Here is a 23,767-nt window from a genome sequence, read left to right as displayed (position 1 = left end):
GGGATTTAGCTCAGTGGTAGAGCGCTTGCCTAGGAAGTGCAAGGCCCTGGGTTCGGTCCCCAGCTCTGAAAAAAAGAACCAAAAAAAAAAATGGCCTTTTGAAAAGCAACATATAAACCTACTACTGTAGAAGCTTCCTAAAATATGTACACTTATAAGAGGAGTTTGAGTTGATTTATCAAATAACACACACACACCACACACACAGAAAGAGAGGGCAGGGAGGGAGGGAGGAAGGGGAGAGGGAGAGGGAGAGGAGAGGGGAGGGAGAGGGAGAGGAGAGGGAGAGGGAGAGGGGGGAGGGAGGGAGGGAGGGAGAGGGAGAGGGAGGAGAGAGAGAGAGAGAGAGAGAGAGAGAGAGAGAGAGAGAGAGAGAACAAACAAATCATACTCTAATTAGGCATCATATGTTACCAAACAAAACCAAAAAAATATCAGGAGTAGGTTATGTCTTTTTCAGTTGTTGGTCAAAGGGGTCCATAGAAACCACAAAAAATTACAAACTATTTCTAATGCCATTGGTTACTCTCTGCAACTTAACAGTAAGAACCTTGTGCTGAAGAGACCACACATGTCATATAACATGTAGTAGGATATCTGGTATTCCTCTGGAAGCTGATACTCAACCAAACGTTCGCCCATCCTGGTTCATGTCCACAGTAATGGAAGATACGACAGACACTACAGGAAAAGCAATCTTTAGTTTGATTCAGCTACAAACCTTGTGACATACAATAATGACTTGTCTCCAGGATATGCTCATTGGGGCAACAGTGTCACAAGTGTTCTGAGAGTGTAACCCACACCTGACACTGTTAATGAGGCCAAGTCTCCTCACCTATGAAGCTACATAGGTGATGGACTTTATGGTATATCTGCTGGATAACAGAGCAGACCCCATGCTCAGAAGTAGTTGGCCAACACAAATCAGACTCCATACATTTTTAGTGTTGGTGTTTTGTTTAATGGGAGAAAAGGAACATGACATTTGATAGGTAGGGAAATGAGGGAGGATCTGAGGGAGGAGAAAGAATATACTCTAAATATAAGAGTCTCAAAGAATAAATAAACATTAAAATGCATGTTATATGATATTCTCAAAGAATTAATAAAAATATCTTTCTCAGATGAGAAAAGTTCATTTAAATTATTGATATCTACAGGAATGACTCCTCTCTGAGGACTAGTTTTCATGGCACCAGAAGGTTCCATACACACTTCCAAAGGTGAAAGCCAATCAGCAGTCCTACCCAACTACGAAGCCTAGGAATCACTACAACCACCACAGCACGATAAGCCTAAGGGTGCAATAATGGCAGGCCAGCCTTGGTGCTAACCCACAGGGAACTGGACTTAAAACCTAATCAACAAGAGGGAAAGCATGCCTGGTGGATCTTAGAGGAGAACGTATGACTACTACTTTGCAAACCAGCAAAATTCCTAACAACAAGAGCATTTGTCCTTAGATCTGTAGGTAAGTGTGGCCCTCACTACTCATCAAGGAAACTTCTCTTTGCAATAGACCGAGACCATCACAGAAAACATCACTAATCAAAGTGCAGAGCTATAGATTTCCGCTTCAGTGAACAGTTTCAAATATTGCAGAAGATGGGATGGAAAAATTCTAAGAGTCAGAGGAACAGGGAGTTTGCTGTGAGATTGTACCTCCTAGTAATTAATGTCAAAGTTACTTATGCCCAAAAAGTCTCAGTAACATGACTGCTTAAAGATGAGCTGAGCAAATGGACATGTTAAAATGGATGGGGATGCCCAAGAGGTCTCAACCCTACAAAAGAACTAACTATAGGGAATTACAGAATGCTGGGAGTAGGAGAAACAATATTCCCCAGAAGAGAGAGAGCAACAATTGGTTATACAATACCAAACCTACAATATACAATCCCTGAAAACGTTATATAGAATGAACAGGCTATATTTAGGAATATACATGTATATACATACACATGTATGCATGTTAAACGTAATGAATGAAAACGAGGCCATGAATAAGAAAAATGAGCATGATGGGTTTGGAGGGAAGGGAGAAATGATGTAATTATATTGTATTGTCAAAATCCTACTTCGTTCTCTTTAAAGCTGTGTTGTCAGGTGATTTGCCACAATGATGGGAAACCCAGTAACACATGGAATTGCATTCCTATTTGTCTGACTATAATGTGAGCCCTTTGTTGTTACAGCCTTGGCCTATGCCAAGTACAGTAGTTACAATGGCATGTTTTGGACAATTTTGCACAGTAGGTGAATTCAGAGTATCCTACTGTTTGAAAATGCCCTTTTAAAACAGTTTTCAATATTGCTAGAAAAAAAACCTCAGAGCTAGATTTCATATTTAACTGTAGGAAGTCTCCACCCTGCCATCCGCATACACTCCCAGTACACAAACCCATATCCCACATCTCACACCCTGTACATCTTTGTACTAAGCACCTTTTTTAGGTTTGTTAGTTGCTTGGAACTATGTCTAGTTTATGCTGATCCAACTGCATTTCTTATTTATTGTTGATTCTCTTTACACTTCAGACTTGAGTCACTGTATTGGATTTCTGGTTTAAAGCTGTTTCTTTCTGGGAGTCTGCTCTGGAATTTTGTGGCTTTCTTTAGTTGTACAAAGAAACCTATCAATTAGTTTGGTGAGCTAGTTTATCAACAAAACACCAGACGAAACCCCAAATCTGATCTTTAGCAAGCCTGTATTTAATTTCTCTGCAGGACCTTGCAATGCAATCCTATTTTAAGTTTTCTGTATAAGGAGTAAATAAGCAAAAGCCTTTCAGCAATGTGAGTCTCTACCTCAGAGGCTACCTGTGTCGCCATCTTAATGCACTCCGAGCTTTTTACACAAAAGCATTAAAGGAAATAGCACTCCATACTGGCAAGTTGGCTTAGAAAATACAAAACCTAAAGAAGTATTTTCCAGTACTTTGAAGTATAACGAAATTAACCAAGCCTGATCAATTTTATAATGCAGCTTAGATAATACATGTTCTTAACTGCTTTCTCTAATGAAGGAAATCAGATTAATTTTTTCCTGGATATCTATGTTAACCACAATATTGTAACTTGAATTATAAGGTAAAGAAAGAAAGAAAATATATTCAGTCTTTCTTATCTAGTTTGATATAAAAATAAATTATAAATGAATATTGACCAAGATATCCTAGCTATAACATAAAAACACTGATTTTTCATTTGATTATTTAAAAATGCTTTCAAGAATATTTTAACAGCAACCTTGAAAATGATTACATATCATTTTGGAGACTTCTAAAACACCACAGAGTTAAGCAGCCTCCTCCCTGGAATTCTAGCATGAAAAACTAGTGTTTTAGCAGTAAGTATCAGCAATGAAGCACACGCCCTGCCTTCACTTGCAATATCTAGGTCACACAGACTACTCTGAATACTGTGAATAGAGAGAAAAAAGCAGGAGGATTTCTAGAGAGTCACCAAGAAACCAAAATGACATTCAAGAATGAGAAAACAGCACAATATAAAAATAAAAATTCCCATGTAAAAATAAAAGACAAAACACCATAAATATGAATTCCTTTATTATGTAAACTGAACAAAGCCTTTGAGAAGTGTTCTTTTCTTAATAAAATGTCTTTTGTCTCCACCACACTCTCAGATGTGTGTGTGTGTTTACGCACACATGCTGAACAGCCAGAAGCAGACAAAAAGGGCAAATATTCAAAATAAATGCATTGCTAATCAAAAAGCAAATGCAATTTTTAGAGAAATCCTGCAGCAGTTAGGAGCAATCAGAAACTAGATTTTTCATTTACAACAAAGGCAAAGAAATGTATATGATAATAATGATCTCTAGAATTATTTTTATTTATAAGACTATCTTTGATTGTTTACAATATATTTTAACTATGAAAAATACATAGTGCTTTAGAAATTTCTTCATAGTTTTATTGTTATATATATGGAGTCTAAATAATCTATTTTATTATTTAACTTGAAATCTACAGAATGTGTTATATTATAGATTTAAAATGTCTTGATTTTTTTCCAAATGGTATGTGAAAGATAGGAAACAAATATATTTCCCAGCAGAACACTGATTCTTAAGAACCTGTAAAAATTAATATAACTTTCATACTTGGTTAAATTATTAATTTTATTTTAATCAAACTACATCATTTTCCCCTTCTCTTTCCTCTGACCATGTCCAACTACTCCTACCCCCTCTCAATTTTATGGCTTCTTTTTCTTTATTTTTAAGGGAGACGGAAATGAAAACAACTGTCTGTCTTACAAATTTCTTAGCCTATGTGAAAAAGAGCCTTTCACTTTGGAAATGTAACAATTAAAAGGAGAAACATTAAAATCTACTGAATATATAGAACAAGAAATACCTGCAGACCAACCAATAGTACCTGTTTAATGAACACCATAATGAAGCAGACAAAGTAACTGCTGGACACACAAAAGAGCAGTAGAATATCAGAACATCCATCATCCTACCATGCTAGCTTATGTTGCCACAACTCAAACAGTATCCATAATAAACTCTGCGAAATTCCAATTGGTCTGGCTACTTTCCTGCTTAAAAAGTTTGTAACTTTATCTAAATATAGAGACATATTTTTATTTTTGTCAGGACCTAATGAAATAACATTACAGGGATAAAAAAATAAGTAAGGACCCTTGCCCACATCCCTGGCCCAAGAGGAAACTGTATATGGCCTCTGGGATCCCGTAGATAAGGGCACTGGAACAGCAGGTCCCCTGCACCCGAGACACAGCCGGAACCTGAAGGGACCAACCGGATAAACAGTTCTCTGCACCCAAATCCCCCTCAGAGAGGCAGACACACCTGGGAAGCCAGAAGAGACTACACTCTGCCCACATTTCTGACTCCAGAGGAAAACACCAAAGGCCATCTGGGACCCTGGTGCACGGGAGCTCCCGGAAAGGGCGGCGCAGGTCCTCCTGGTTGCTGCCCTCACGAAGAGCTCATAAGCAACACCCCACGAGCAAACCTGAGCCTCGGGACCACAGGTAAGACCAACTTTTCTGCTCCAAGTGACCTGAATGGTGAACTCAGGACACGGGCCCACAGGAACAGCTGAAGACCTGTAGATAGGAAAAACTACATGCCCGGAAGCAGAACACTCTGTTCCCATAACTGGCTGAAAGAAAACTGGAAAACAGGTCTACCGCACTCCTGACACACAGGCTTATAGGACAGTCTAGACACTGTCAGAAATAGCACAACAAGGTAACACCAGAGACAATGTGATGGCGAGAGGCAAGCGCAGGAACCCAAGCAACAGAAACCAAGACTACATGGCATCATCGGAGCCCAATTCTCCCACCAAAGCAAACAGTGAACATCCAAACATACCAGAAAAACAAGATCTAGATTCAAAATCATATTTGATCATGATGCTGGAGGACTTCAAGAAAGACATGAAGAACTCCCTTAGAAAAACGCAGGAAAACATAAATAAACAAGTAGAAGCCTATAGAGAGGATTCACAAAAATCCCTGAAAGAATTCCAGGAAAACACAATCAAACAATTGAAGGAATTAAAAATGGAAATAGAAGCAATCAAGAAAGAACACATGCAAACAACCCTGGATATAGAAAACCGAAGGAAGACACAAGGAGCCGTAGATACAAGCATCACCAACAGAATACAAGAGATAGAAGAGAGAACCTCAGGAGCAGAAGATTCCATAGAAATCATCGACTCAACTGTCAAAGATAATGTAAAGCAGAAAAAGCTACTGGTCCAAAACATACAGGAAATCCAGGACTCAATGAGAAGATCAAACCTAAGGATAATAGGTATAGAAGAGAGTGAAGACTCCCAGCTCAAAGGACCAGTAAATATCTTCAACAAAATCATAGAAGAAAACTTCCCTAACCAAAAAAAAAAGAGATACCCATAGGCATACAAGAAGCCTACAGAACTCCAAATAGATTGGACCAGAAAAGAAACACCTCCCGACACATAATAGTCAAAACACCAAATGCACAAAATAAAGAAAGAATATTAAAAGCAGTAAGGGAAAAAGGTCAATATAAAGGCAGACCTATCAGAATCACACCAGACTTCTCGCCAGAGACTATGAAAGTCAGAAGATCCTGGACAGATGTCATACATACCCTAAGAGAACACAAATGCCAGCCCAGGTTACTGTACCCTGCAAAACTCTCAATTAACATAGATGGAGAAACCAAGATATTCCATGACAAAACCAAATTTACACAATATCTTTCTACAAATCCAGCACTACAAAGGATAATAAATCGTAAAGCCCAACATAAGGAGGCAAGCTACACCCTAGAAAAAGCAAGAAACTAATCGTCTTGGCAACAAAACAAAGAGAAGAAAAGCACACAAACATAACCTCACATTCAAATATGAATATAACAGGAAGCAATAATCACTATTCCTTAATATCTCTCAACATCAATGGTCTCAACTCCCCAATAAAAAGACATAGATTAACAAACTGGATACATAATGAGGACCCTGCATTCTGCTGCCTACAGGAAACACACCTCAGAGACAAAGACAGACACTACCTCAGAGTGAAAGGCTGGAAATCAACTTTCCAAGCAAATGGTCAGAAGAAGAAGCTGGAGTAGCCATTCTAATATCAAATAAAATCAATTTTCAACTAAAAGTCATCAAAAAAGATAAGGAAGGACACTTCATATTCATCAAAGGAAAAATCCACCAAGATGAACTCTCAATCCTAAATATCTATGCCCCAAATACAAGGGCACCTACATATGTAAAAGAAACCTTACTAAAGCTCAAAACACACATTGCACCTCACACAATAATAGTAGGAGATTTCAACATCCCACTCTCATCAATGGACAGATCATGGAAACAGAAATTAAACAGAGACGTAGACAGACTAAGAGAAGTCATGAGCCAAATAGACTTAACAGATATTTATAGAACATTCAATCCTAAAGCAAAAGGATATACCTTCTTCTCAGTTCCTCATGGTACTTTCTCCAAAATTGACCATATAATTGGTCAAAAAAAAATGGGCCTCAACAGGTACAGAAAGATAGAAATAATCCCATGCGTGCTATCAGACCACCACAGCCTAAAGCTGGTCTTCAATAACAATAAGGGAAGAACGCCCACATATACGTGGAAGTTGAACAATGCTCTACTCAACGATAACCTGGTCAAGGAAGAAATAAAGAAAGAAATTAAAGACTTTTTAGAATTTAATGAAAATGAAGGTACAACATACCCAAACTTATGGGACACAATGAAAGCTGTGCTAAGAGGAAAACTCATAGCGCTGAGTGCCTGCAGAAAGAAACAGGAAAGAGCATATGTCAGCAGCTTGACAGCACACCTAAAAGCTCTAGAACAAAAAGAAGCAAATACACCCAGGAGGAGTAGAAGACAGGAAATAATCAAACTCAGAGCTGAAATCAGCCAAGTAGAAACAAAAAGGCCCATAGAAAGAATCAACAGAACCAAAAGTTGGTTCTTTGAGAAAATCAACAAGATAGATAAACCCTTAGCCAGACTAACGAGAGGACACAGAGAGTGTGTCCAAATTAACAAAATCAGAAATGAAAAGGGAGACATAACTACAGATTCAGAGGAAATTCAAAAAAATCATCAGATCTTATTATAAAGGCCTATATTCAACAAAACTTGAAAATCTGCAGGAAATGGACAATTTCCTAGACAGATACCAGGTACCGAAGTTAAATCAGGAACAGATAAACCGGTTAAACAACCCCATAACTCCTAAGGAAATAGAAGCAGTCATTAAAGGTCTCCCAACCAGGTCCAGATGGGTTTAGTGCAGAATTCTATCAGACCTTCATAGAAGACCTCATACCAATACTATCCAAACTATTCCACAAAATTGAAACAGATGGAGCACTACCGAATTCCTTCTATGAAGCCACAATTACTCTTATACATAAACCACACAAAGACCCAACAAAGAAAGAGAACTTCAGACCAATTTCCCTTATGAATATCGACATAAAAATACTCAATAAAATTCTGGCAAACTGAATCCAAGAGCACATCAAAACAATCATCCACCATGATCAAGTAGGCTTCATCCCAGGCATGCAGGGATGGTTTAATATACAGAAAACCATCAACGTGATCCATTATATAAACAAACTGAAAGAACAAAACCACATGATCATTTCATTAGACGCTGAGAAAGCATTTGACAAAATTCAACACCCCTTCATGCTAAGAGTCCTGGAAAGAATAGGAATTCAAGGCCCATACCTAAACACAGTAAAAGCCATATACAGCAAACCAGTTGCTACCATTAAACTAAATGGAGAGAAACTTGAAACAATCCCACTAAAATCAGGGACTAGAAAAGGCTGCCCACTCTCTCCCTACTTATTCAATATAGTTCTTGAAGTTCTAGCCAGAGCAATCAGACAACAAAAGGAGATCAAGGGGATACAGATTGGAAAAGAAGTCAAAATATCACTATTTGCAGATGATATGATAGTATATTTAAGTGATCCCAAAAGTTCCACCAGAGGACTACTAAAGATGATAAACACCTTCAGCAAAATGGCTGGGTATAAAATTAACTCAAATAAATCAGTAGCCTTCCTCTACACAAAAGAGAAACAAGCCAAGAAAGAAATTAGGGAAACGATACCCTCCATAATAGTCCCAAATAATATAAAATACCTCGGAGTGACTTTAACCAATCAAGTAAAAGATCTGTACAATAAGAACTTCAGGTCTCTGAAGAAAGAAATTGAAGAAGACCTCAGAAGATGGAAAGATCTCGCATGCTCAGATTGGCAGGATTAACATAGTAAAAATGGCCATTTTGCCAAAAGCAATCTACAGATTCAATGCAATTCCCATCAAAATTCCAACTGAATTCTTCATAGAGTCAGAAAGAAGTGTGAGACTCTTAGGACTCAAAGTGGGGGACCCTAGATGAAAGGCCTTACAGTGGGAAGAGGAAACTTGTTGAACTCACTCACCTCCAGTAGAAATACGGTATCAAGTCAGGGATGGCAACACCACAGTCAAAACTCTGACCCATAATTGTTCTATCTGAAAGAACTGTAGGGATGGAAATGGAGAGGAGCCTGAGGAAAAGAAGGTCTAGCAACAGACCCAAACTGGGATCCAGCTTAAGGGGAGGCCTGACACTACTAATGAGGCTTTGGAGCACTCAAAAAAAGAGACATATCATGATTGTCCTCCGAAAGATCCAACAAGCAGCTGAAAGAGTCAGATGCAGATATGTGCACCTAACTAATGGACAGAAGCTGCTGACCCCTGTGGTGGAATTAGGGAAAAGCTACAGGAAGCTGAGGAGGAGGGCAACCCTGTAGGAGGACCAGCAGTCTCAATTAACCTGGACCCCCAAGATCTCTCAGACAATGGATCATCAACCAGGCAGCATTCACCAGCTGAGATGAGGTCCCCAACGCAATATAGCAGAGGACTGCAAGGTCTGGGTTCAGTCAGAGAGGATGTACCTAACCCTCAAGAGACTGGAGGCTCCAGGGAGTTTATAGAGATCTGGTGGGGTGGGTGGGATGGGTATATCCTCGTGGAGAGAAAGGGTCAGGGAGGAGGTATGGGATGTGGAACAGTCGAAGTGGACTGGGAGAGGAATAAAATCTGGAGTGTAAAAATAAATACATACATACATACATACATACATACATACATACATACATACATACATAATATAAAAAAACTTCTGGAGGTATTACCATGCCTGATTTCAACTTATACTACAGAGCAATAGTAATAAAAAATGTGTGGTATTGGCATAAAAACAGACAGGTTGATCAATGGAATAGAATTGAAGACTCAGAAATAAATCCACACACTTGAAATGAACACTTGAATCTGCAAAAAAAAAAAATTTGCAAAAAATGGTGCTGTCTAACTGGATGTCTGCATGTAGAAGAATGTGAATAGATCCATATCTATCACCCCGCATAAAACTCAAGTCCAAGTCGATCAAAGTCCTCAATGTAAAACTAGATACACTAAATCTAATATAACAGAGTGGGAAACTGCCTAGAACTCATTGGCACAGACGACAAATTCCTGAATAGAACACCCATATCAGGGCACTGTGATCAACAATTAACAAATGGGACCTCATGAAACTGAAAATCCTTTGCAAGGCTAGGGATACCATCCTTACAGAATGGGAAAGGCCTTGCCCACCTTGTATCTGACAGAGGACTAATATAATCCAAAATATATAACAAACTCAAGGAATTAGACATCAACAAACCAAATACCCAATTTGAAAATGGCCATGAGGGCCAGCAGAATGAACAGAAACAGGCAACCTCAGGAGGCAGGAGGAGGGGGACTCTGTAGAATGGACCAGAGACTCAGGAGGTGAGAGACTCTTAGGACTCAAAATGAGGGACCCTGGATGAAATGCCCTACAGTGGGGGAGGAAACCTGTAGAGTCCATCTCCAGTAGAAAGACAGGGCATCAAGGGAGGGATGGGGCTGCCATCCCACAGTTAAAAACTCTGGCCCAGAATTGTCCCTGTCTGAAAGAACTGCAGGGACAAAGATGGAGAACAGTCTGAGGGACAAGATGTCCAGTGACAGCCCAACTTAGAATCCAGCTCAAGGGAGGATCCAAGGCCTGACACTGTTACTGAGGCTATGGTGAGCTTACCTAGCATGGCTGCCTTCCGAGAGGCCCAACAAGCAGCTGAAAGAGTCAGATGCAGATGTTTACACCCAACCAATGGACAGAAGCTGCTGACCCTGTGGTTGAAGTCGGGAAAAGCTGGAAGAAGCTGAGCAGGGCGATCCCTGTTGAGTCAGCAGCAGTCTCAACTACCCTGGCCCTCTGAGGTCTCTGTGTCACCAACCAGAGGACTGCCTGGTCTGCCTCAGTGAGAGATGTTCCTAATCCTGGAGAGACTTGAGGCCCAGGGAGTGGGGAGGGCTGGAGTGGTGGGGTTGGGGACATCCTCTTGGAGACTGGGGAGTGGGGGTGAGGAAGTATGGGACGTAGAACAGTAGGAGGGTGGACCAGGAGGGGAATAAAATCTGCAGTGCAAAAAATAAATAAATAAAATTTAAAAAGTCAATTAAAGAAAAAGACTGGACTGTAAGAAAAGATTAAAGAGCAATTAAAAAGAAAAAAAGAAAAATACCTCCCCCAAACAACAACAACAACAACAACAACAACAACAACAACAACAACAACAACAAGAAGTCACGGAATTAAATAGAGAATATTCAATAGAAATTTCTACTGTCTGAGAAGCACTTAAATGTTCAAAGTCCTTAGTCATTAGAGAAAAGACAATCAAAAAGACTCTAAGAAGACAATCAAAAGAAACCACAAGAAGACCCACAGAGTAATCTAACTGGCTGGGCCCATGGGTCTCACACAGACTGAGCCACCAGCCAGAGAGCACACACCTGTGCCTGCCATTAGATCTCCTTCCCCTACCTGGACTGTGTGGTTGGACATCAGTGCGACAGGATGTATTTAGTCCTGGTGGGAGTGAATGACTCAGAGCAGGGTGGTACACAAGGAGGGATTCCCCTTCTCTGAGGAGAATGGGAGAGGGTTTTGGGGAAGGAGGTATTTGTAAGGTTGGAATTTGAAGGAGAGGAGGGGGTCTTTGATTGTGATGTAAAGTAAATAAATAAATTTAATAAAAAAAGGGAACATGCAAGAGCATTTCATAGAATGGAAAGTTGGAAAATACTGTGATGAACGAAACTAAACCGCAAGGAAAACAAACAAAAAAACCAGGGAGAAATTCTAAGAAAACTGAAAGATGATGTCTCAGTCAGGGTTTCTATTCCTGCACAAAACATCATGATCAAGAAGTAAGTTGGGGGGAGGGGGTTGGGGATTTAGCTCAGTGGTAGAGCGCTTGCCTAGGAAGCGCAAGGCCCTGGGTTCAGTCCCCAGCTGGGGGGGATAAGTTGGGGAGGAAGTGGTTTATTCAGCTTACACTTCCAAGTGCTGTTTATCACCAAGGGAAGTCAGGACAGGAACTCACACAAGGCAGGAACCTGGAGGCAGGAGCTGATGCACAGGCCATGCAGGAATGTTTCTTACTGGCCAGCTTCCCCTGGCTTGCTCAGCTTGCTCTCTTATGGAACCCAGGACTATCAGCCCAGGGACGGCACCTCCCACAGAGGCTGGACCCTCACCCCTTGATCTCTAGTTGAGAAAATGCCTTACAGCTGGATCTCATGGAGACATTTACTCAACTGAGGTTCCTTTCTCTGTGATAACTCCAGCTTGTGTCAAGTTGACACACAAAATCAGCCAATACAAAATGACGAACAAAGATACAAAAGACTACTTGGCATTAGAATCATTAGCTAAAATACTAATTACGTAGTGCAGCTGTGTATGTGCAGTCTTTCAGCCCCTGCAACAATGAAGGAAGGGAGAAAGGTTAAAGGACTGTTTTTAAATTATATATATATATAATATATATATATATACCAGAAGGCTAGGAGGATGGCTCAGGGAAGAAGAGCGCCTAGGTTCAGTTTCCAGAATCGACATGATGGCTCATATTCAACACCACAGTTCCAGGAAATCTGACATGCTCTTCTGACTTTGCAAAATACGATACACATGTGGGGTTTAAGCAAATTGATGTAGGTAAAACACTCAGATAAAACAAAAGTACAAATAATCGTATACAATAAAAGAATTATGTAGATACTTATGGTTTTACAAGAGATACAAATAACATTTAAAGAAACACCAAATAAGGTAAGCAAGGGCAGAACCATAGAAAGTGAAGAGCTGAAGGATGAGTAGGGTATATTCAGAACCTCGTGACAGAGGGGACAATCATAAAACAGCATGTGCAGTTAATGGGACAAAACCTGTTCATACCTGGAGGTAAGGAGCTAGATATGAGGAGATTAAAGAAAAGTGCAACTGTGTTCTGGTAGCTGTGTTTCCAGCTGGGTCAGAATGTTCTTTTGTGGGGAAACATTCAGTTAGGTTGCTCAGAAACTAAGGTATTAGAACACTTTCCAGTTGTCACATATATCCAATAATAAAGGGTCCATAACCTCAAAAGATGCTGTCAGAACTGTAGTGACAGTTGTGTAGTGGTTTAAACCAATCCCTCACTTTGTAGAAGGACCAAGGAGGAAAATGTTCAAAAAGAGAGATCCAGTCATCCATAAGAGGGGAAAAGGCTCAACGTGTTAGTTTGAATAGGTATGGCCCCTAGAGACTCATGTGTTAGAATGCTTGGTCGGTAGGTAGTGCCACTATTAGGAGGCATGGTCTTATTGCAGTAGGTGTGGCTTTGTTGTAGGAAGTGTGTCACTGTGGAGGCGGGGCTCTGAGGTCTTATATATGCTCAAGCTACACCCAACGTCACACACAGTTCCATCCGCTGCTTATGGATCAAGGTGGCTACTCTTGGCTACTTGAGCACAATGTCTGTCTGCCCACTGCCATGGTTCCCGCCATGATGATAATAGACTAAACCTCTGATCCTGTAAGCCAGCTCCACTTAAGTGCTTCTATTTCTAAGAGTTGCCATGGTTCTGGTGTCTCTTCACAGCAACGGAACCTTAATATATATTAACGGACACTTCATATATATTCATGAAATTCTTTCCATCCACAGAGTACAATGGTCTGGTCTGCCCCCTTTGTGATACCGTGCTTTAAAGCACATGCTCTGTACTGTTTGCTTTGCTAAATAAACTTGTTCTGTTTGTGCCTTTCCACTGAATCCTTCTTTTCTTTCAGCAGACAAAAACTTGATGGACTGAAATATCTGAGGACATTAGCCAAAATCAATCTAGGTTGTTTTATTTCACTCACATACTTGTCACAGTGATAAAAAACAACAACAAACAAACAAAAGCAAAAAACAAAAAAACTGCACTATGTTCTATAACCCCTTCTTGAGTGTTATCTTACCATCTCTGGGCTCTTTGTCTTTTGAAAAAATCCACACTACTCAAAGGATGGTATTAAATGAGAAGAGCCATCCACAATCTGTTGGGCCTTCTCTAGTAGCGCCTCTTGTATTCTAGTCTCCTCCATAACCGAATATGCTTTTAAAATCTTCACTCCAAGCATTTTTAAATGAAAGCTTACATGATCTGAATTCCTTCCACAGAGTGCACTCCATTAAATATCAGAATAAATAGCTGTTTAGTTAAGGATAAGCTATGTGCATTAGAAGAAATATGTTTTTGAGTCTAGGGTTTAGCACTGAGATCCAGTGCTTGCTTCTCATGTTCATGGCACTAGGTTTGATCTCTAGGACTCTCAAAACTAAACCCAAACAAAAAGGCGTTGAGTGTAGTTTGGAAACATTCTAAGAATGGTTAATACAGAGTGGTGATAATCTTAGTAAGAAACTGAATGTATAGAAGTTAGTTTTCAACTTTCAATAGAAGGAAATATTGATGCAGACATTTAAAGAAACCAGTAAGAAAGTTAGACACATAGTAGGCTCTCAGCAAGGATGTGTAGAACAAACTGAGCTCATCATTTCAAGCTTATCAGCCTCACTCAGGGTCAGGAGGGAAGAGGGCACTTAGAATCCTAAGTGAGCTGCATAGTTACTTTACTATTATTAATTATATTTAAATTGCTTTGAACATTAAATAGAAATGATGAAGTTTTGTTTTACGAAGGAAAATAGAATAAATTTGGGGTCATTAAGAAAAAATGATCTTAGCAGACAAAACAATTCTAAATTACAAATTTCTACAATAGGAAATATTTTCAAATCTGTTTAGTTTTCCACATACTGTTTGGTCCTTTATTGATTCCCTTAGTGACTCAGTGTCTTCTTTTGTAAAGTGAGATGAAAATAACAAGAGTGTTAACTGGAGTGGAGCTGGCTTTTCTAAGAGCCTTATACCCTGGCCATTTTATGTTGCGCTTCCTTCTGATAGGATCCCAGAGGCGAAGTGAGAACTAGAAACTGCCTAGTGTGTTTATTTGTCCAGGGCAAGGACTGCAAAGGGTGATACATAATTTCTACAACTGTCGGATACAAGGTTTTCCATAAAGGAAGTAGCTTTGAAGACGAAAAGGATTGTTTCAATACTTGATACATTAGACACACACTAAAGACTTCAGTGTTTCCAGAAGAGTTTCAATACCCATTTCTTAACTTTACCACATCAGATTAGAAGAAAACTTGCAACTACAGTCAGGGTAGCAGAATTTATAACTATAAATTTCCCATGAAATTCTAATAAAAATCAAAAATGGGGTTTATTTTAAAGAAATCTTACCTCATCAAGTAAATAGTCAACATTATTGAACTCAATTTTAAGTAGTGATTTTATTTTTGGTGTCACAGCTTTAGATGTAATTATTTCCGAAGGTTAAAAAAAAATACTTAGTCTAAAACATTAAAAATAAAGGTGCAATTGAGAACTCTAGGAAGGTATCTTGTGTTGGTAATCTGACTCCTGAGATGACCCTTGGGATGAAGGGTCCAGCTCTGGTTTCCTTCTCTCTGGTACTACAAACAATACGCAGAGATGCAGAACCAGCTTCAGAGAATGAATGACTGGTTAAGAGCACACATGCCCTGAGGCTCTGCCCGAGGCCCATATCTCACCTAATCATTATTCACAATCCGTAGAAAAGCCTCAAGTTAAAACTCTGATGGCTGTTTAGAACTACACTTGTAAATTCATTTTAAAACACTTTTCTTACGCCTTCATGAGTTCAGTTTTTAATTCCTATGTACCTTCAGATGCAACTTGACCAAGCAATAAAGCTTAGCAGCAGTAAATCGGAATGTTGGCTCTCTTGATTATTTTATAAGAGGAAATTCTAATAACAAAAATGCCTATGCATGACATTATATAACAAAACCAATGGCATACTTAGTAAGACCTTCAAGGCTTATGAAAACCAGTGATAATGGAGGAGTTCCATTAGCTTAGAATTTTAGAATATAATTTTTATATATTAACTTTTATTTGAAAAACAAAATAAATTCAATAAATACAAAAATGAATTTTAAGATGTAAGGTCTTCTGAAATCCATGGATAGGTTAGAGTCACACCATACCCAAAACTAATTTGACTCTTACTCTTTCCTAGATAGTAAATGAATACATTATTTATTGCTATGCTATAGTGAAGGTTTTCACTCTTACGTTATTTCTAGGGCAGACCACTACAATGCCCTCACTTTGCAATCTGCCTCCATGGAGTACAAGGTACAATTTCCTACTAAATAGTGTATTAAAAAAATCTCTTTTTGCAAACCACCCCACCCTATACTTATTAATCTCACTATTATTAGAAAGGCAAATATAAGTGCTGATGTGGAGAAGGATGTACATTACTAAGAGGAATATAATTTAGCTCCTCCATTACAGGAAAAAGCTGGGGACATCCCTCTCCTCTACAGCATGGTCATTATAGTTACACCATGCTGCCTACTCACAAGTGGCATTGACAGCATTACTCTGCACAAGACGCACAATAACGAAAAGCGAGGGAGACAGTAATTAATGTGAGGTAGTAATTTCACAATATACAAATGTATCAGTACATCTGGGGAAAGAACTCCTCTTTCAAGAAGAGTGAGTGAGACTCCTGTGTCTCAGGTTAGAATCACTGTATCTACTGAGAGATAATATCTTCTACCTCAAGTAGATAGTATGAAGATTAAAAAATTGAAAGTAGCAAGTCAGTATGTAGAACATGGTGATTGTTGGCACTAACTTTCTAGAACCTCCTTTACTTTTCAAAACTCATCAAGGATAACCGAAAGAAACTTTCAATATGCATGACTTTGGACAAATGTGAAGTTTAACTTTCTGCTCTTCTCCATCTGAAAGGGGAAAAAGGGTATAAAGAATGAAAGAAAAGAGTTGCTATCACTCCAAATATTTTGTTTTAAAAATATTTGTTGTTTTAATTAATGCATATGATGTGTCTGTATGTGAGTACACATGAGTACGTAGGTTCTTGCAGAGGCTAGAAAACACCTCTAATTCCCCAGAGCTGGAGTTGTATGTGGTTATGAGCCATTGGAAGGCAAACTCCGGTCCTCTGTTGGAGCAGTATGTGGTCTTACACACAGAGACATCTTTCCATCATCCTCAGGGATTTTTAAATTATTAAACCATACATGGTTTTTATGCCTATGACTGAGATTGACTTTTCATGCATGCTTCTTCCATGGAAGGACAAGTCTACTTCTAGTCAGGACTAACCTGCTATTGAGTTACTAACTCAACAAGAGGTTTTTTTTTTTATACCTCTTGTTTTATTTTGAAGTAAATTACAGGTATTTTACAGTGTCCTCTGTTAATATTTTAATGTACACACTGATTCTAGAAGTAATTTTACCTAACATCTTTTACATCTGTGGTATTTTGGCCAAAATGACATACTTCCATTACAATGTACTTAGAATATTACATTACGCATCAGCATTTGCAAAGATTAAATTATGCAATTTGCTGTTTCAAAATGAGTCCTGTAAGAAGTTAATTGTACTAAATTACTTCCAAAAAATTTGGTTATCATATAGTAAAAGCAGATTGCTCATAAACCTACCAAAAAAAAAGCCTTTTGCTTTTTTATTGGAATTATCTTATTAATAAATATAATTCTTATTTAGACCATTATGTATATTTCATTTTTCAATCCTTGGAAGGCTCTGTCTTAAGTTGAATTCTGTGAATGTACCAAGATGGACTTTCCTAAACCTTTTAAGCAAAATTTTACTATATGCTTTGTGCCATAGCACAACAGTCGTCTTCTTAGCCCCGAATCAGGTAGAATATAATGCTACATCTTATGATGCAGTCACTATCTGACTCATTTTTAAGTTATCGGTTGAGAAAAAAGGAGTATTTTCTTAGAGTCATCTACAGATCTGATAGTAAATTTATTAGTAGCTCATCATAGAAAATTAGGAAAATGTCCCCATGATAGCTACAGTCAGAAGAATTACAGCTAATACAGAAGTTGACAGAACTACAAAGAGGTACTCTTATAAAGTGTCAGTGAGACGTAAGTTCCAAGTTTATTTACCCTTTGATGAATCAATGTGATTTCAAAAAACACATGGGAAGTTAGCCTCTCAGAGCATTCAGTGGGATGGGATGCACAGCGTGCTTCTGTACATAGGCACAGCTAACTCTGAGGAGTGCATGCTTAAGAACAAATAGCACATACTTTTGGAAATCATTTTAACTCGTCAAGCATCAGTACAAAGATGTGCACTGATCTCAGATGTAATAATTATAGGAAAGAAGTTTGGTATTTTGTGGTCTTAATATTAAATTGAAATGTTACATAGTAGGAAAATGTTGCAATAAATCACCAAGTGAAAGAAGCAGGGCAGGCACAAGGCATTTACTCCATATACATCCAGGTCCTAGTCACAATCAGAGACATCTATTACATATAATATATCAATTAACTCAGAAAAACATGTCAGAGAACATCAAGTGTATCTCCAGGTTGTAGTACTCCTATGTTTTTCTGCATTACTAACTTTATAGTCAGTGTTAATTAATTTTATAACAGAAATATCCCCTAAAGATGACATATTTATACACTTTTTAAAAACTACTTGGAGGCACTGTTATTTCAAAATACAGATATTAGATACATTCCATGTCTAACGAAGACAAGAAAACCATAATTGTATAAAGAATCTATGGAGGACAAACGCCATCCCTACCTTCTGGAGAGAAGCGGGGACAAGCATAGCAAGTGTGGGCTCCGACAGTGTAATGGTGGCAAGTGTCCAGGTGCACTGTGCTCAGCAAGGGAGTGCTGCTTCTCTCTGGAAAAGAAGAACAGGGCACACCCTGATTTAGAACTTGGGATCCATAAAGTCTGCCAGAAACATCAGTGAGCCTTTGACAAAGAAAAGGATTAGGGTATTGCTGTCCTTTTCCTTCAGAGCATTTTCATTAACCACTAGAGAACAGTACAGTTTTCACGTGTGTTTTATACACTTGTTCACATGAATGTATGTTCTGCCAAATAGTGTGCTAGGTCCTTTTCCTGCGCTTTGATACTCCCAACATTCAGTCCTACTGACGAACTCAGGAGAAGCTCCAAAGGGAAAGCGGCATTTGAGAAAACTGGAGTCTTGTGCAGAGAAATACAGGAAGAGACAGCCTCAAATAGGCTAATGGCGCAAACAAAACTGAACAACACGAAGGTAAGAAGTACTGAGGACATTAAAGCACCTGAGATATCCATGTGTATATGTGTACATATACTATGTAACAACAATTGATAAAAAAGAGGATATGAAGTTGAAAGAGTGCAAGAAAGGTTATACAGGATGTTTGAAGGGAGAAGAGACACAGAAGAGATGATGTTACCATATTATAATCTCAAAAAAGGAGTAATTAAAATGTACTATTAGAGGAAATCCAGGACATTGTGGCCTACTGATAAATTAGAGATTTGGCAAAGACGGTGGGAGACACACACACGCAAAGGATCAAAAGGGGTCTAACTTCCCAAGCTTGTATCGTTGGTGCTTAACACAGGAGACACCAAATGATGTTCAGGGTCTTATCCACACGAGTCAATGTACTAATCTGTACTAATCATAATGGTAAGTGGTTTTGGACAAAACAGTAAGTATACTTTCAGAGATGCAGAAAATGTCCCACATGTTACAGGCATTTCACTTCAAATAATTCTATTTTTCTAAAATTTTTGATCAAAAAACTATTTTCTATTAACATACCATATGAAAACAAATTGAGGTAAAATATGAGATACAATTATAACTTAACAATGAAGTTGCCCTTTGGGTTGATGATTCCTCATTTTGGGAAGCAGAGAGATGACTTAGTGGTTAAGAGCACTTTCTGCTCTTCCAGAGGACCCGGTTGAGTTTCCAGCACTGATGTCTGGCAACTGATAGCTGTAACTCTAGTCCCAATGGATCCAGCACCCTCTTCTAGCCTCCTTGCAATTGGATACACATGGCATATACTCACACAAACACACATGTCAGAAAAAATCACTCAACTTGTATCACTTTTTAAAATGTCCATTAGTTAGGAACATGCAGAGTACACAAGAGGACAGAGAACATGCCTGAATAGTAAGAGATCATCGAAACATGTTTACTTATATTCTGTATATCCAAATCAACACATTGAATTATTACTGTAACGTTTTACATGCAGAATCTACTTATACAAATTGTAGCAGGTAACAGTGAATTAGATTGACAAGATCAAGATTAATCTAGGAAATGAATCTGAATATTCCTGTGAGGGAATTTTATGGTCATGTTAGCCTCTGGTCATACCTGTGATAAAATATCTTGGTTAGTTTAAAGATCTGTCCTAACAATGCGTAGTACCATTATCCTGGGTACTGGGACCTGGACTGCCCACGGAGAAAACTGGATGAACATCAGCTATCAGCCTCTGCTTCTTACTCGGGACAGAACAAGACAGAGTCTACAGCCAGAACTTCCTAACCTGATGGATACTACAATCAGACTATGAATCAAAAAAAACCTTTCTCCTTTACACTGCTTTTTATGGTATTTTGTAATAATTATGAAGCATTTAACAACTACGCAAATATAAAAATATAATCTATCATACATTTGTCTATTACAATCATCAAATAAGTATTAATAGGAAGGACTACATGTGGAAGGATGGAAATAGATCTAATCTGCACAGAATTCAAGTTCAAATGGATCCAGGACCAGATAGCGGAGTCTTACAGAAGAGAAAGTTAAGGAGTATGCTAAAACTCTGTACAGGAAGAAACTTTGTTATCAAGACACCAACAGCACAAGCATTAAGACCAACAGTTAATAAACAGGACCCTATGAAGCTAAAGAGCTTCTGTACAACAAACAACACTGTCATTTGAGCAGAGCAGCAACCACCAGAATTGGAGGGTATCAGATATGCATCTGACAAAGTGATATATAAACGATACCTAAAATAAACAAAGAACTAAACAAACTGAACATCAAGACAATAATGCAAAGACAGAGCTAAATAAGGGTTCTAAGAAGAAGAAACACAAATGGCTGAGAAACACTTAAAAATGTTCAACAAACTTAGCCATAGGAGATGCAAATTGAAACGACTTTGAGATTTCATTTCATTCCAGTTATAGTACTCAAGATCAAGGAAACAAGGGACAGCACATGGTGGTCAGGATGTGGGGAAAGGGACCCCTATTCATCGTTGGTGGGCATGCTATACCATTCTTGGGCATATAAACAAATTTTAGTCTCTACATCATACTCCAGATACACTTGCTCACCCATGCTTATTGCTGTTCTATTCATAACGGCCAGAAATTAGAAACAGCTTAGATGTCCATCAACTGATGAATGAATAATGAAATGTGGTACCTTTACACAGTGGAATATTAAGAAAATAAAGCTTTCAGATATATGGGTGGGGCTAGAACAATCATCCAGAGTGAGCTAACAGACTTAAAAAAAACTATACTGCATGCTTTCTGTAATCTGTGGATGCTAGGTTTTACATATCAGATATATGTTTCATTCAGAATAATGACCTAGGTTGGATACTTAGTAAGGGGTTGGAGTGGACTAGGGTGAGGGGAGAATCTAACAAGGAAGAAGAAGCAGAATAAAATAGTAAAAAGAAAAGGAAAAACTAGAGTAGTAGGATTAAAGGGAAGGGGGCAGTAAGAAGGGATATCAGGAAGGATAATTAATTTTAGTATCTGTTTTAAAATAAAGAGGTATATTTTTGATTGCGTTGTGAATCTTTCTGTATTTCCCCTTATGACATGGAATTGGGGCCTTTCACCTGTGAGGCAGTCTTCTCTCCCTAGCACCCAGCAGCTTTCATACATGCCCCCAGGTCCTAGTGACAGGTGTGATGGCCTCTGCTGCCAATGGACATGTACAGTGATGTGAAGGTTTTAACAGAACCAAGTGATGATGGACCTACACCAATCTGTATCAAGATGTGGAGAACAGGATGCGGCAGATGGAGGGCTACTGAAATGAGGCTTCCAACAGGAGTACGTACCTACTCATTAGAGAACTAAATAGTGCTTATGACCAAATTCCTGTCAGGCTCCGACAGTCCCCTTCCACTAGGCCAGTGGTTCTCAACCTGTAGGTCATGACACTTTCATAGGCGCCACATATCAGATATTCTGCATATCAGATATTTACATTATAATTCATAACTGTAGCAAATTACAATTGTGAAGTAGAAATAAAAATAATTTTATAGTTAGGAGTCACCACAACACAAGGAACACAAGGTCACAATGTTTGAGGGCTGAGATTCACTGTGCTAGGCCCTAAGCGTGGGTTCTGAGCTTTTTTTACTTTTATTTAGTCCATTATAGCAATTATCATGCTGAATCCGTTCAGTGAAAATCTCTCATTTTTATATTTTTGGTTGTGAGCCTAGCCTTTAACGGCTTTAAGCCATCTCTGCAGCCCGAGAATCTCTCATTCTTGATGCATGATTAAACCCCTCAGGTAAGCATCATTACTACCCTGGTCCACAGTCTTCATTCAACAGCTCTATCATTTTGTTTTAGCCAGAATCTACTGCCATGGCCAATATTAATTTTTGTCCACTGATCTCCAGGCCACTTTTCTGATATAAATACCCATTTATCCTTGTTAGAGTAGAAAGTGAGCCAAGTTTCCTTCCTTGTTTGTTGTAGTGGTTCCTGTCTTGCATGACAGTCCCTTGAATAAAGTCATTATGCTGTTTTATGGTACCGTGAAGTTTTTTCTCTAGTGACTGTGGTGCTGTCTGACTGTCTCTCCTCCATTTGACCCTGCTTCCATCCCGCTATGCTAGCTTCATGTGGTCGTTACTGTTGGTTTTCTGCTATGGATGATGTGACATTCTCTTGGCCTCCCTGGAAAATGTAGGAAGTCTCCAAAGTGGAGACTCAGGCCTCCTTTCAGCTCTTACCACAGCAACCTTCCCTTCAACACTCTTATTTGTCCCACTTTGAGCTACTAAGGTTTTGAGCTCCAATCCTCTGTTCATGCTTATTGACTTCTCTTTCTCTTTCTAACCCAACTTCTTCAGTCATTAAAAATGAGATGCCTATTTCCACAGTGGCACTCAAGGAATAATGCCTCCTCAGCTCCCAGGCAGAGAAAGAATAAGGCTAGAAATAGCTGGACAGGCTCGAAGACACTCAAACAGCTTCCAGACAACTTCTAAGTCCTTCCCTCTCAGATGCAGTCCACTATCTAGATAAGATTACACATTAGACACAAAGAGAAAACGAAGTCCTTTTTTTGTAATACTGGTAGAAAGCTGTATCCATGATTAATTGAGAAGTCCAATTGTTCATTTTTGTTGGATGCAAAATTCAGATAAACATAAAAACGGGAAAGAGATGCTTTAGATAAGCTGCTGAATTCTGTGTTTCTGACTAGTGGTTGAAGTCTCTAAAGTGAAAACCACGGCAGCATAAGTTGGACTTGGAGGTTTATCAAAGAAAGGGTGGGTCTAGAGATATTTAAATAAGGGGAATACTTTTCTTTAGGAAAAGGAAGTGGAGAAGATCTAGGAAGAGAATATAATAAATATATTGTGTGTATGTCTAAAATTTTTAAAGATTTTAGACATGTATTAAAATCAGCAAGATATTACATTAAAAATGAAAAATAGGGTTTACTTTGTACATGTAAATCTGTGTCATATTTTCCTTTTTCTGTACTTTATTAACATTAATTCATAAAATTCCTTTAAAACATGTCTTATTTTTTATTGGATATTTT

General features: G+C 38.7%; 1 protein-coding gene across 1 annotated transcript in view; it reads right to left on the bottom strand.

Annotated features, from left to right (window-relative positions):
- Mbd5 (methyl-CpG binding domain protein 5) overlaps nt 1-18,918 on the bottom strand; it is a 137,223-nt gene extending 118,305 nt beyond the window's left edge. Inside the window, exon 1 of the mRNA XM_032903262.1 lies at nt 18,707-18,918. The gene's annotated coding sequence lies outside the window, so the exon portion shown is untranslated. The remainder of the gene's footprint in view (nt 1-18,706) is intronic.
- Between the last annotated feature and the right edge of the window lie 4,849 nt (nt 18,919-23,767).

Source organism: Rattus rattus, chromosome 5 (assembly GCF_011064425.1).
Source record: "Rattus rattus isolate New Zealand chromosome 5, Rrattus_CSIRO_v1, whole genome shotgun sequence".
Classification (NCBI taxonomy): Eukaryota; Metazoa; Chordata; class Mammalia; order Rodentia; family Muridae; genus Rattus; species Rattus rattus.
This window is presented reverse-complemented; position numbering and strand designations above follow the sequence as displayed.